The following is a 14,516-nucleotide window of genomic DNA, read 5'->3' as shown; positions in this document are numbered from 1 at the left end:
GTGCAGCAGTGGGACCAGCAGGAAGCCACCGTCTGTCCTGAGCAGGAGGGGTGGCCTTGGGGGTGACCCCTGCAGCACAAAGGGGAGGAGAAATGGAGAATGTGCTGCTCCAATATTCCACACTGCTCAGAATTAGAATCCATTTTAATGATGTTCCTTCTTTCTTTGTGTCCAGCCCGACACTTGCTCATCATATCAGGTGTGCTCTCTTTAAGGCCAAGCTGCAGGGTCATTTTCTTACAGTCAAGTTCTGACAGTTTTTACTACAAAGCTGGAACTCTAGAAGGGAAATCAAACCTGTTTCAGTTTTCCTTCTACGTGGAAAATCTTGCAATCTGCTGCTCATGCTAAGGGAAGCTCCTGGGAGCAAGGGCACAGGACTGAAGTGCACTATCAAGAGCTCTCCTCGGAACATGCCCGTGTTCTTGAGCAGAGAGCTCTGCTATGACTGGAGTGCCTATGAATTTGTTTAATAAAAAAAGGAGGTTTTTCCAGTCCATGACCTCTAGCTTGAGCTGGACATGATCCAGGTTTTGCTTTCACACTTCCAGGCTGTGCCTACTGGGTGCCAACTGTCCAGTCATTCTCATTTGGAGTTTCTTGGCCGTGCTGCCAAATCTTGGTGAATACTACATTTACAAGGAAAATTACTTTGTAAACATCATGGTTTCTGTTTTCCAGTTGATTGCAAAGCAGATTTGCCTGTTTGGATCACCAGCAAATGCCAGTCCATCCCTGACCATCCATTTGATCTGTTTCTTGTCCTGTTCAGGAGTGAACTTTAGAAGTAGCTTTAGCCAGGAATTTTGCATGTTCAGAAGTAAATCCTCTACACAGAGCTGGTTTTAAGGGGAGGTTTTGGGTTTTTTTCCACAGCACTGCCCAGCAGCACTTAGTATTATAAAGATCCCACAAGTATTCTGTCCATGAAAATAAATTTCTGAGAATGGAAGCTGACAAGAGGCAGTAATAGCAGTTAATTATTGTAAGGAAGGCAGCAAATATGTATTTAACATAGATTTCATATTAAAAATCAGGCTGGGTTTATGAACTTTGGTTGTGGTTGAAAGGCTGAGACACCTGCCATAATATTAATTTAAATTTGGTCTTCATTCCTGTTGGTCTGTAATAAAAAATATTACATAGGACAGTAAGCAAAGAATAAATGTCCGACATAAAAATGTTCCCTTTGAGCTTCTCAGGTTTTGGATTAGGGGATTTTTGGGTTTTTTTGCTTTTATTTTTTGTTTTGTATGTATGGTTTTTATGTATGGTTTCCCCCTAAATGACAATTACAGGTATATAAACTAAATTTAGTTCATTTTCTGAGCTTTAGCAGATGCCACACTTTTGCCAAGTATTCTCTAGTCAAAAATTTGTGCATTTTAGTTATTTTAATGTCATTTAACTTCATTAGGATTTGAAGAAAAATAATAAAAAATATTTCCTTTGAATTAATAGATTAAAATAACATTCCGTCTTCTTTCCTTAGGCTTTTTTAGTTTAGCCATGCATTGATTTAAAAAAAAATATGCACAGGAAAATGCCATGGGACAAAACTGAAATCTGTAATGATCTCAATTATTTTATTTTTTAAACTTAAATTAAAAATATTGTAAATTGATGTAAATCAGTGAATTTCAGTGACATTATCATAGTTGGAGATTTATTACATCGTCTGTGTTTATTTCTGTAATATTCAGTTGATTGTATTTGACACTTTTCTTTGGACTCTTGACAGAATTCCAAATGTAGGTGGAACAAATTGTTGAAGCAAATCCAAGTTTATGAAGAAGGAAATACACTTTTTTCCCTAAAGCATGTCTGCATTTAAAATAAAAAAGAGAAAGCAGGTTCCACAATGCAAAAGTTATGAAGATAATGCTATTTATTTACTAATTGGATTGTCTAGAGACATCGACAGTGCACAAGGTCCTGCTAATGTTCTGAGGATGCTTTTTGAAATTTCAAAATGTTTCTGCTTTGTGTTAGAATGGCTTTGAGACTCTCAGTTTTTCCTCTCCTCCAAACCTTAGTGATACCCTAAAACATGCAAAAGCTGAATGGATCCTTCTCGGTGGTACCACCACTGATGGACAGAGATGACAGCCAGACCTCAGCTTCAAGCCACAGCTGAAAGGGCATCAGACAATATTTTTATTTGGATTTTACAGATAAAGATGGAAACCAAAAGAGTTTTAGTGGTTTTTCATGAAGTCTGCTGCTTCACAAGGAAATAAACTGAAATTTCAAAGCACCTAAATCATGCAGGTCCTTCCTCTCCCTTATGATTATGGCACTGTAAAAGTAGTGTATTTGCTGACTTTCTCTTCAATTGGTGCCAATGAAATTAATCACTGGGTTAATTCTAACCCCAGTTTGGCTGACTTGCCCAAACTGTGCTGTCATATATTATTACAGCAATTTATACAGCCTGACAGTTTTATACTCCCGAGGTCGAAATTTTAAAAATGCGATATTATTTATAGGAACGTGTTAAGTGACAAGAGAATTCACTAAATATTAAAGCATGGGCCAAAACTCCTCAGAGCTATCCCTGCCTAAGTGACCAGCTAGTGAGATTTTATGTGTCGTTTCAGCCAGTTAGACAACTTGTCTCTGTAAATCTCCTCAGCATCCAGCCAGGTGATAAAATTTGTGTCAGACACGACTGTGCTGTTTATCATTTCATGTGCAAGTTTGTACACAGTCCCACTCCTCCCCACTGCTGTTAGATCTAAGCAGACAGGTATGATCGATGTATCCTGTGCAAGAGTGCTGATCAATAGATCTTCCCTTGCTAGAAAATAAAGATTTCACGTTAACAAGTTGGTGGAATTCCACTGATCCTCATTGTTGGGAAGATTGTGAATTTCCCCAGAGGACAGAGTAATATTTGGGAGTTATTAGTATGGTTTTCCCTGCTGAATAAAGTATCAATTAATATAAAGCATTGCCAAGAAGTTTCTCTCGAAGTGTGTTCTCCTCTTTTTACAAAAGGCTCCATGGACACTCCAGAAAATTTTTTTGGATTTCTATGTATGAACAAAAATAGAAGGAAACATTTGTTAGGAAATAGGAGAAGTCTCCCTATCTCCTCTTTCCATGGAGAATTGTAGTTTTCCCCTTCTTGACACACAGATATCAAAACTTTGTGGATTGTTTCCAAATGGGGAGGGGAAGCAAAAAAAAAAAAGGCTCTGCATATCTAGAGCTTCATGCTGTTTGTGTAATTAGTATTTTTACACTACTTGTGTTGGCCTTGGAAACAAAGAGCCAGAAGCATCCCACATGGAGCTGCCTCTCATTGCAGAAGTGAAGCCAGAGCTCTCAGGTGATTGTTCCCTCTCTGTTATTGACTCTAAATAGACAAATCAAGATGAACAGAAAACTTATTAATTAATTGTCAGAGATTTACCTCGAGTGTCCCTAAAGCGACATGAAAGCATTTTCTTTAAGACTAAAGCGTTGCTCATATTAAAAAAAAAAAAAATTAAAAAAAAATAGAATAAATCTTTATCTGTTGAATCTTGGAATGTTTAACAGTGCCATCTGGTGACCTCTGCCATAACGACAGCGGTGTCACTTGGAGCCTCCTGCTTGGGAGGCTCTGCACAAACACCTGCGTGCTCCCAAACCATGCTGAGGGACAGCCTCAGGCATTTGGTATTTGTGTTTGTCTTCCTCCACTCTGCAGCTTCCTCTACTGAAATAAGCTTGCATGCAGTCTTTTTTTTTTTTTTTCTTAATAATTATAACATCACTTTGGAATAATATCCATGTGGTGTTTTATGGTTATACATCTACCTGTAGGAAGGCAGGTGTGATTACAGCTGGGTAACCAGACACTGGCACAATTAATAGTTCCTTTTTGAAAGATTCCTATGAACTTGCATCATCTAAAGGCAAATCCCTTAAATCACTGTTGAGGACCCCATTTACAGAGATGGACCTGAACCATGACATTTTCCCTTCTTTTCTTATCCAAAGTGATTTTTATGAATATTGTTTATAGTAAAACTCATACACTTATTTATAACAAAAGTCTTAACCTCTCCTCAGTGACATGATGGACATAATGTATATTCTTAATCCTTCCATGTTTTGTGCATTGGCATTTGAAACATTTTGGGACAGGGACTCTAAGAATGAGTTGTGGGGATCTCACTGTTGATCTCTGGAAAGTACTTGCAGTAAAACAAGCTGTTAGAAGTATTTTTTTTTTTAATTTTGCTTTAAAAAATAAATTTGCATTCAAATGAACACTTTGAAAAGGTTTTTGGAAGAGAAGCAAAATAAAATTTTATTGAATGGAGATTTTTTCTTCATGGCTACAAAATCAGTGCAAGAATACTCCTCCCTGTAGAACAAGGAGGACGAAAATGAAGTATTTCATGCAGTTTAGATATTTTTCCTAAAGCATCTTCTACGAATGACACAAGGAAGCTCTTCATTGACTACAGGGGCGGTGGGAGTACCTTAGGACAAACATGGAACACCCCCTGAGCTCTGGGACACCCAGCATCCATTTGCACCCACATGGAATAGATACAGGGAAATGAACAGAAATAGAAAACCCACAAACAGCTTTAAACTTCTACACATGTCTTCTGCCCCATAAAGAGGCATTTGTTGTGTGTTGTTAACCCAATTAAAGGAAAAGAGAAAAATGGACAGCCAGACCCAAGAAATGGGGGACATTTGTGTCCATCCAAAGCCATTTTATCCCATCTCTTCTGGTGATAATATTTCTTCATATGCCACTTGACTCATCCCTCAGTAATGATTCCATATCCTGATCACTCATTTCTTTGTCACACATTATTCCAAACTCAACTTTGGCAAACCATTCCTTTTCTGAGCACCAGATGAGATGTGTTGTTCAGAGATTGTGGCTGTGTATGTTTTACTTGGCTGCTGCCCTGCAAAGTGCTTTGTGTGAAAACATTGTGGTTTACAAACTGAGGTTTGTAAAGCTCTAAAGCATTGTAGGGATGCATCTGCTGTGTTGATCTGAATTTAAAAAAAATAGTATATTCTTTCCTGGAAAGCAGAGATTGGTAACAGACTAGGACTCAATGAATGGTTTTGGTGATTTTCAATTAAAATTCCATGTTTTACTGGGTAATTTAAAAGTGATGGTGAATTTTAATCACATTTTCAGAACATCTTGTTCTGAGATGCACAGAATTTTGGAAGATGACCCCCTTCTTTAATTTTTGTGTTCAAACCATTTCATCAGGAATGATGAGACACTATTTCAAACTCTGCTTGAGTCAATGTGAACTTTTCCCTGAATTTCTTAACACAGTTGACTAGACCATACTGGACAATACTTCCCATTCTGGGAAGTATTTTCCTCTCAAAATATTTTGCTCTCCCTCATACTGGGAAGTATTTTAGCTCTCAATCTCCATTTGTGGTGATTTATTCTAAAATACTTTAATACGAGATATCCTTCAGTGACAAACTGGAGCCTAGGTTTGTGCCTCTGGAGGATAAGTACCGACTTCTAGAGAAATTATCTTTTTATCTTTTGGTTAAGACATATATTTGACTTGTAAAGAAGAAAATCCTAGCCAAGACCTGTCCTGGTGAGATGTAATTCCGAGTCAGGCAAGTGGGATCTCTGTTTTCATCTCCCACAAAGTGGATATCAAGGAAAGCAGTTGGGGAATGAAAGATTGCTTCTCCCACTCTGCAAAATGGGAGAAATGAGTGTAGGGCAGCAAGTTTTATTGAACAAGGATGGTGGAGTTCTGTGTTTTTAGGGTTAGTAGAGCAAGCTACCATGTCCATGTTGGAATATTTCAGGGATCTGAAATGAGTTGGAGGGATAGGGATTATTGCTGTGTGTCTTTTAAATTACAAAATTTACAGGGCATCAGTCAAGCCTGATGGGTGACAGGTTTCAGACCAATCACAAGTATTTCTTCAACACATTGGATAAGGAGCCTTTAAAATTCCTCTCCAAAGAATGTTGTAAATGAGAGTTTTAATGGGTGCAAGGACAAACTGGGTGTGGAGAATGGCTGAAGAATTCTCAGAAGGTTGTGGGATATAAACCAGCAAATGCAGAAAAATCGCTGACATGAATATATTTAGAGTGTGACAGGCTGCAAAGGGGAAGTGTCACTCACATGGCCACTTCTTGGTCTTCCCTGGATGTCAGACAGGGCCACTCTTAGCAACCAAGCTAGATCCACCACTGGCCAAATGCCTTATTAATTCTGAACTAGAAAATAGCTGGAGAAAAGGTGGTTCTGCCAAAAATAAATAAATCAATACCTGAGAATACACATTTTTTACTTACCTAGACATTTTTATAATTCCTTTGTTTTCCGTTTGCTTGGGGGATTTGGTGAAAAAAATAAAATTAATATTATATAGTAGCAGTGGCTTCATTTAAATGTATATACAGGCTTATAGGTTTCACATGCAGATGTGTATTCATGAATAAATAAGGCATATTGTTTAGGAAAAAGATACACAATTTGAGATGTGTTTCCTTTTAAGAGTGGTCAGATCAAAGCCTTTTTTAAATGCTATAATTATTATTTTTTTGTTGGTTTTTTGGGGGTTTTGTTGGGTTTTTTTCAGGTTTTTTTTTGTTTGTTTGTGGGGTTGGTTTTTTGGGTTTTTTTTTTGGTTTTTTTTTTTTTTTTTCAGTTGATGTTATCATGCTTCTTTTCTCCTTGGATTAGCAATGAATTACATTTATAGAATAAAATAGACTCTAACATGTGTCAGTCCTGAAGCTCAGAGAGGAGAGATCCCTGGGCTTTGAAGCTCCCAAGGCTGAGCTGCAGCAGGGGCAGAGTTTGATCCATAGCACAGCAGCAATTATCCGGTCCCGCAGGATCCTCAGCCTGTGCTAGCACTGATGCCTTGTTTTGTACACAGGTCATGAATGCTCTAATGACCACAATTCATGTTGCCATTTAGAGACCAGGAGAGCACGCTGTGCTCCCCCTTGCTCTTACAAGGCTGCCTGACACAAACAATCAGGTCAAAATCACAGGATATATGAAGCTGCTTTTATCATATCGGCTCGGCTAACGAGGCAACAATAAATGTGTGTAAGCACTTCCATTATACTCACAAGCTTGGCATTTGAAATCTGGGCTGTTGAAACATTCCAGAAGATGAAACACAGTGTTTTTTAGCTTATTAAAAATACAAAAAAATATTTAAAAATCTATTGGAATAATATTCTTCATGCTCGTCAAGCATTCTTTTTAATGAGAGAATGACAAATTTTAGAAGTGCTAGGCTGCCTGGTCAGTGATTTTAAATGGTGATACACTGCTTTATGTAGTGCAATAAGTTGCGTTCAAACACGAAAGCAAACCTGGGGAATCAGTCAGTTCAAGTTAAGCCAGGGAGGAGCAGCAATGTGCCGTGCACAGAATTTACCTACAGCGTTCTCTGCAGGGGTGAGAAGGGCAGGGAGCTCCCTGTGTGCCTTCCAAGGGTCACTCTGCCCCCCGGGTGGGGATGGAGTTATTTACACACAGATGTGGGATCTCAGCGTGCTCAGGGGATGTGGATTTGGACCAGCTCAGGGTCTGTGGGATGTCCAGTCCCACCCCTGCAGCTCCCACTGCTTGTCCCAATGTTCTGATATTAGGGAAGCTCCTAGACATGAATCCAACACAATACTCAGTAGTAGGTTGTACATCAATTTATGTCTTACTCTTTTTCCCCCCCTATTTCCTGCAATAACTATATTATTTACAAAATTAGTGCAGAACTTGATGCTTGTTTCAGATTTTCTCATTATAATATTTTTATCCCAACCTGGAGCACTGGGACTGTAATTGAGTAATTCCACATTCTTCCTTCTTACTCATTCAAGCAGGAGCCCACCTCTGCTGAGTGTGTAGCTGCATTAATTACTAGAGGGGATTACATGGGACTCTTGTTAACAACTTAGAAATCAGCACATATTAAAGAGCTCTGTGAGCTGGTCATCATGAAGTGTCTTTTCCAGGCAGTAACATTTATGTAAATGGGAAGAAAAACCCCAAACAAAAACAACAACAAAAAAATGGTCTTGGAAAGCTTTGGTAAATGCAAAGCAAAACATTAATTGGTGAATGCATCAAGGGTAGAACCAGGAGAGACTTCAGTGGATAAAGATATTGATGACAGATGGGTTTTTTAAAGCAAGTCAGTGACTAAAAGGGTGCCTTCAGACAATGAGGGGGGTTTTTTTGTATTTTAATTCCAAGGAGAACAATGCAGTAACATGATAAAGTTTGCTAATGACATTAAGCAGTTGGGAGAAGCCAGTTCAAAGGAAATTTCAATGTTTCAAATTACACAGTGAGATTAAGGGAATACACAGAGATGTAATCAAGATGCAGTATAAATGAATTCTGAAAATAAAAAAGGATTGGAACTACAGCAGGGCTGCAGAGTCATCATGTAAATATCTGCATTCTGGAGCATCAAATTGGTGAGCCTGCGTGATTTGTTGGCTTCTTTGTTCTTCCCCATGCTCCTTCAGAAACAGAATAACCCCAGATATTTAAAACACTGAGACAGAAAGGCCAAAACCAGAGACCTTGACATTGTTTCTGCAGCTCTGAAAGATTTGCTCTAAAAATGTCCCCTTGATCCAAGAGTGTTGGCTTCTTCATGCTTTTAAGTTACTGGTGAAGTGTTTCAGCTTCAGTTCTAGAATCAGCCCAGGCTGGGGAGCAACCCCAGCTCAGGTATTGACTGGAAATGAAAGTGCAGGAGCTGAGCCATCGGTGCTAAAGAAACTAAATGGAAATAAAAACTCTGTCAAAGCACAAGCTAGGGAAGAACAGACAATTTTTTCTTACCTATAAGCTATTTATTTATCCCTATGGATTACTGCAGGAAATACAGACTAGGATTTTTTAAAAAGAATTAGTAAAAAGGGCACAGTTTATTGTGCGCAGAGAGTTAAAGAGAACTCTACCAAGTTAGCTTTTTTCCTTTCTATTTAAATATATACATGTCATTTCCTATGAAGGAATGAACCTAAAGAAAATTGAATACCAGGTGCCAGCACAAGTTATTGGAATTACTAGAACATACATGCCTTGGCTGGCTTCTGATTTTGGCAGATAAAGGATGAAGATTAATTCTTTTGCTCTGTGGTGTTCCTTAAAACGTTTAACAAAAAACCCCTGCTTTGTAGTGACCACACCTGTTAATATTTTATTGTCCCATTATATTTTTTTTGTCACAATACATGGCACACATGCATCATAGATCTCCCAGTTGATATATGTCCACATCCATCTGCTGTGCCACATTAATCTCCTCAGATAGTGATAATGATATAATATTTTAAAGAACTGACAGAACCAGTTCATCCAGAATTGTTGGGGGTTTGTTTTGTTTTGTTTTGTTTTGTTTTGGGGTTGTTTTGGGGCTTTTTTGGGTTTTTCTTGGGCTCTTTTTTTTTTTTTTTTTTGGTTTGTTTGTTTTTTAGGGCTTTTTTTTTGTTTGTTTGTTAGTTTTTGTTTTTGTTTTTGTTGAGGCAATTCAGTGAAAATAAGAGTGGAAAGTTTGTTGGCAGGTCAAAATTTTATGGTTTTTTAAGTGGACAAAATGGTGCAAGCTATTGATAACCCTGCATATAATTGACCTTGACATTAAAATCATTGCATGTGGATAATCTGTCAATGGAAGCAATAGAGAAAGACATGCTCACAGTGCTGGAACAGAAATTGTGCTCAACCTGAAACATCTCAGGGCAAACAAAATGAGAATCAAATATATTGTATTCTAGAGAGCACTGTGTGAGGAAGCTGAAGGGAACACACAGCCTGAAGATTTCTGAGGCACCTGATGAAATACCAAGCCAGACCTTTGAGCAGAGAATAAGAAGCCTCAGACAGCTCCTCTCTCCACCTCTGAATGCAGAAATTTTCCAGGCTAATGACTTGACCTTTATGTTGTGTACGAGGAGCCCATAATTTTTCAGGAGTGCACAATAGAAATGAAATGTGATCTTCTTTACAAAGTAGTATTTAGTCACCAGAACTCTCCTGAGAGCTTTTCTGTATTAAAAACATATTCCAGGGGAAATACAGTTAAACTCTGTGTGTGGATGTGTAGGAGGTTAAGAATTTTGTTCCCTTTATTCCAGTGGCACATGCCCATTGGATTTTAATGCTTTCAACAGTTAGCACTTTACCTGCTGAATTATGCATGCATTGCAAGTGCTCACTGGATTTCAATTCTAGCAGGGTCCACTGTGTCCTCCAAGAGAAAAAAAATATATATATATATTCTGTGTTTACCTGTAAAAAATTTTCATCTCTACTATTTTTTTGGTTTTTTTTTCATTTCTCCTTTTATTTGCATTTCAAATACCCAACACCTTTGCCTGTTTTAAGATTCCAGCCTTTCTTAATTGACCTTTTCACCATGTTTGGATTTGGCAGGTTTATACTGCTCACACTCCTAGCAGTGCTGGGAATTTCAGTGCACTCAGCCATTGCTGTGTATTTCTTAGAATTATCAAATATGGACTTTTTGGAAAAAAGGTTGGAAATTCATCACCTTGCTGAATAACTCATGAAAATAGTTAAAATAACTAATTTACTTGTAGTGCCACCAACCAGGTGATACAGCAGAATTCCTTCCCAGTGTAAAGCTACAAGAGATCTTCAAATTTGATGAGATTTCGGAGAAGATAATCAGATCTCAGCTAAAATAATTCAGCTGACTTCATCATTCACTGAAAAATATCTAGAGAATTTGTCTTAACTGTGGAGTTTCAAAATATTGCACTCTTGTTGTGCTTTGCTCCACTGGGAGTTCTGATTTTGAAAATAGCTTTATATATTTTCATGGCAGGTTTTGTCACAATGCCAAAACTTTGCAAACTTTAAAACACAGTGCATGTAGCGAATATTTTATCTGAACCAAGAGAGCAATAAATTAACGTTTTTTTGTTGTTTTTAAGAGTAGAGTCACCCCTGTGCAGCTGGTGTCTGGCCACAGACAGTTCCACAGCATCTGTGTTTTCATTGACTGAGAGGGAATTCTCACTCACAGCTTCAGCTCACAGCCAGCTCAGGGCTTTGCCAGATTATTCACACATCTTTCAGACATTCCAAAGGTTTTAGCATGCAACAGAAGACTAATCTATGGGCTAATATAACAAACAAAGTGATGAGGCAGGTCATGCACTGTCACCAGCATTAGCCTGCTAAGTGTGGCCAGGTTCAAAAGCCATGACTTTAAATTACAGGGCCTTGGCTCTCTCTGCAAGGATCTCTCCCTCTCCTTCAGATCCCCTTCCAGCTGCCAATACTGTCCTTTAATGTGGGGAGGAATAAATGATTGGACTTGCTGTTCCATCCAGGATGTTTGTGACTTAAGAATCCTTTAAAAGGCTGTTGACCCTGTTGAGGTTTTTAACTTTGCAGAAATTCAAGCAGAGCAATTTAGATGCCTGAGGAAGGTGGTTAATTAGAAGTTTTTCCTGCCTGACCTAAGTGGATCGAACTGTGGGAATGCTGATATAAACAAGTTACAGGATAACCCACAAAGGTTATTTAAATTGTTGCTCAGGGAATAAAGCAAGGGTAAGAAAATATGCAAGGTAGAAATACATGCAGCGTTGATACTGAGTGGCATAAATAGAAATTAATCATTTGGATGCCAAATAAAGATTAGACTCCTTTGTACATCAGTAATTATAGGTCAGAAATATTAGATATATAAAATTACTGAGATCAACATGCATTGCCTGCTTTCTTGGAGTGTATATTGAATGAAGTTTGGGGGATTTTAGTTTGGGGTGAAAACTTCTAAAATCCAAGGCTCACTCACCCATTTGTTAAATGGGCAATCAGCCTGAGAGTTTTCTTCTGTCTTTACTATACACTCAAATAGAGTCTCACATACATTTTTTTCAGTTTCAGTGTTTGGCTGGACCAGTATAGTTTTGATTATTGTAGAGTACAAAGGCTGTCCCAAACTGGAAGGGCAGACCTGCCCATTTGTAGAGAAATGCCACCTTTTTGCACTTTCTTCTCTCTCAAAGGCTTCTACTCCAGGTTTGCTGCAGTATTTCCTTGTGTACCATTTCCTGCCAGTTAAAATGTTCAGCAGGCAGTGATGGGTAGGTACAACATTTGTCCCCCAGATCCACAGGAACTTTAGCAGCTAATACTCCCCTGGGCTGTCTCAGCATGTCAGGTCTGATAACTATTACATTTCAGCAAATATCTACCATCCCTGTACATAATTGCATTACTAACATTATTATTACTTGGCAGTAAGCAAAGAAAACAGAGGTGCAGAGGTAAACAGCACTTACAGACTGCTGCCTGCCTCCAAGTTGTGCTGCCTCTTGTTCTCACCACAGGAAAGTGACTTTCAGCCCATGTTTGCTTTGTATTTGGTGCTGGATCTGCTGTGTAACTGGATTTGTTAATAGTTATGGTGCATGGGGTTTTGTGGCTATTCTTTTAATATGTTTTTTACTCAGGATATGGCTAAATTATCCCTACAATTTAAAGGAAAAATAATAATAATAAAAAAAGGGAATAATCACATTCTCGGTAACACTATTGATCAGTAGCTGGCACAGCCATCAGCTGGAGATGTTCCCTGGCCTCTGGCTGTCAGCTCCTGGGAAGATAAACCAGAGGAAAGATGACTCTGAGCATGTCTTGTTGGTAGTATATTTTCCTAAGAATTTGCTCCTGGCAATTTTCAGGAAGAGGACACAGCCCTGATAGATTTTGTGACTGTGCCAATATGGGACTACATACATCTCCCCCAGCCACTTTCCTCTGGTTTTTTTCACTACTTTTTGTTTCTCTTATTTTACAAACTGATGATATTTGTTCAGGAGTGTCCTGGAGCAGATGAGAACCCTCTATCCTATGGACATCTCAGACATCAGGATGTATGGGGCACTATTGGGAAAAGCTTTTTCCCTGCCCTGGTAGGTTCTGCCTCTCCTGGTTATCACTGCAAGTTCCATGACAGATTTCACAGGAGCTATAAACCAGGTCATTTCTGGTTTATGCCAGAAGTAATTTTAAGCTGTTATGCCAAGGAGGCAACTTTCCCAAGGTCCTTTATCAGCCTGGATAGAGTTTCTTCTTTCTATCTTTCTTTAGCTTTCAACTGTGCCTTACCTGTCCCTGGCAAATGACTGGAATGAAACCTTGTAAAAATACCAGGCTCTAAACTGGGAAAAATGAGCAACATAACTGATAGAAGTTTGAAGTCCTTGGCACTTTTGGTTGGTTGCTGGAGCTAGAGTTGGGCTGTATTTTTTCTGTCAGTATCCCAAACACTACCAAATAGTCTCTGCAGGGTTTTCAGCCCTCTCCCAGGTGCTGAAGCCCTTGCTGCAGCTCTTTTCCATTAAGAGTATCCTTTAACTTCTCTACCTTTTTACAATGAAAAATATTTTTGTCAGTAGTAATTGCATTACTAGTCACTTTGTCCTGATTTGTCTGACCATTGTGAGACAAATGGACTTCATAATCTGTCTAGACAGTCTGGTTGTTACTTTAACAGATGCTTCATCTCCAAAAGCAAGACATCCCTCTGCTGTTTTCTAGAAACCTTTCAGACACAGCTTTCATTCATTTTTATGTGTCCAGCCTTTGTTTTAAATCATATTTTTCATTTTTTTCTGAGACATCTGTGAGCTATGAAAGTACCTGCGCTGTTTGTTCCATCATGGATCATCAGGAGGACCAATTCCTTGCTGCTTCCCTTGGAAACTCAATTCCACTGCAACATTTACATTCCACCTTTTTCTTTGAAGTTGTTAACTGGATCCAGAATCTCTAAAGATTTTTTTTTTCCCAGTAGGAATGTAAAAAATGATGCAGTAAGCTCTAATTTTTTTTTTTTGTTTTGATTGTGTGTTTTGGGCTTGTTGGGGTTTTTTTGTTAGTTTGTACTTTGGTTTTAACTCAATCCTATTTAGTCACAGAGAACATCCAAAGCTCTTTTCCCTCAGCCAGGAATTGCAACACAGATGATGTCTCTGGCTCTCCAGCACTCAGCCCAGCAGCTTTCCTACTTAACTTTGTTGGTTTTTTTTTTTTTTTTTTTTTTTTTGTTTTTGTTTTTTGTTTTTTGTTTTTTGTTTTTTGTTTTTTTTTTTTTTTTTTAAGGGCAGAGCTTCCAAACCTCCTTGGCTGTGCCTCAGGTTATTTGCAGCTTTTTGGTTTTTGTTTTTTTTTTTTTTTTTGGTCTCTGCTTTACCAGTCTTTCTACTTCTTTCCCAATAATAGAAAAACAATCCCAAAATAATGCTCAGTGAATCTCCTGTTCCCAATGCCCTGTCCATGCCCTATCAGGCTGAATAGTGGCAGCTATCAGACTTTTAAGGAAGTATCAGTTTTTTTTCAGCTACTTTGTTCCACAAAGGAGCTTTCCAGATTTTTACCAGACTTTGTAATGAATTCACAGCTAATTCTAAGACCTATTGTGCACTCAAGGAGCGGAGCACAGAAATCTTATAACCAAAGCAGTTCACCTTTGGATTA

This window comes from Ammospiza caudacuta, chromosome 8 (genome assembly GCF_027887145.1).
Source record: "Ammospiza caudacuta isolate bAmmCau1 chromosome 8, bAmmCau1.pri, whole genome shotgun sequence".
Taxonomy (NCBI): Eukaryota; Metazoa; Chordata; class Aves; order Passeriformes; family Passerellidae; genus Ammospiza; species Ammospiza caudacuta.
The sequence above is the reverse complement of the archived record's forward strand: the minus strand, read 5'-3'. Positions refer to the sequence as shown.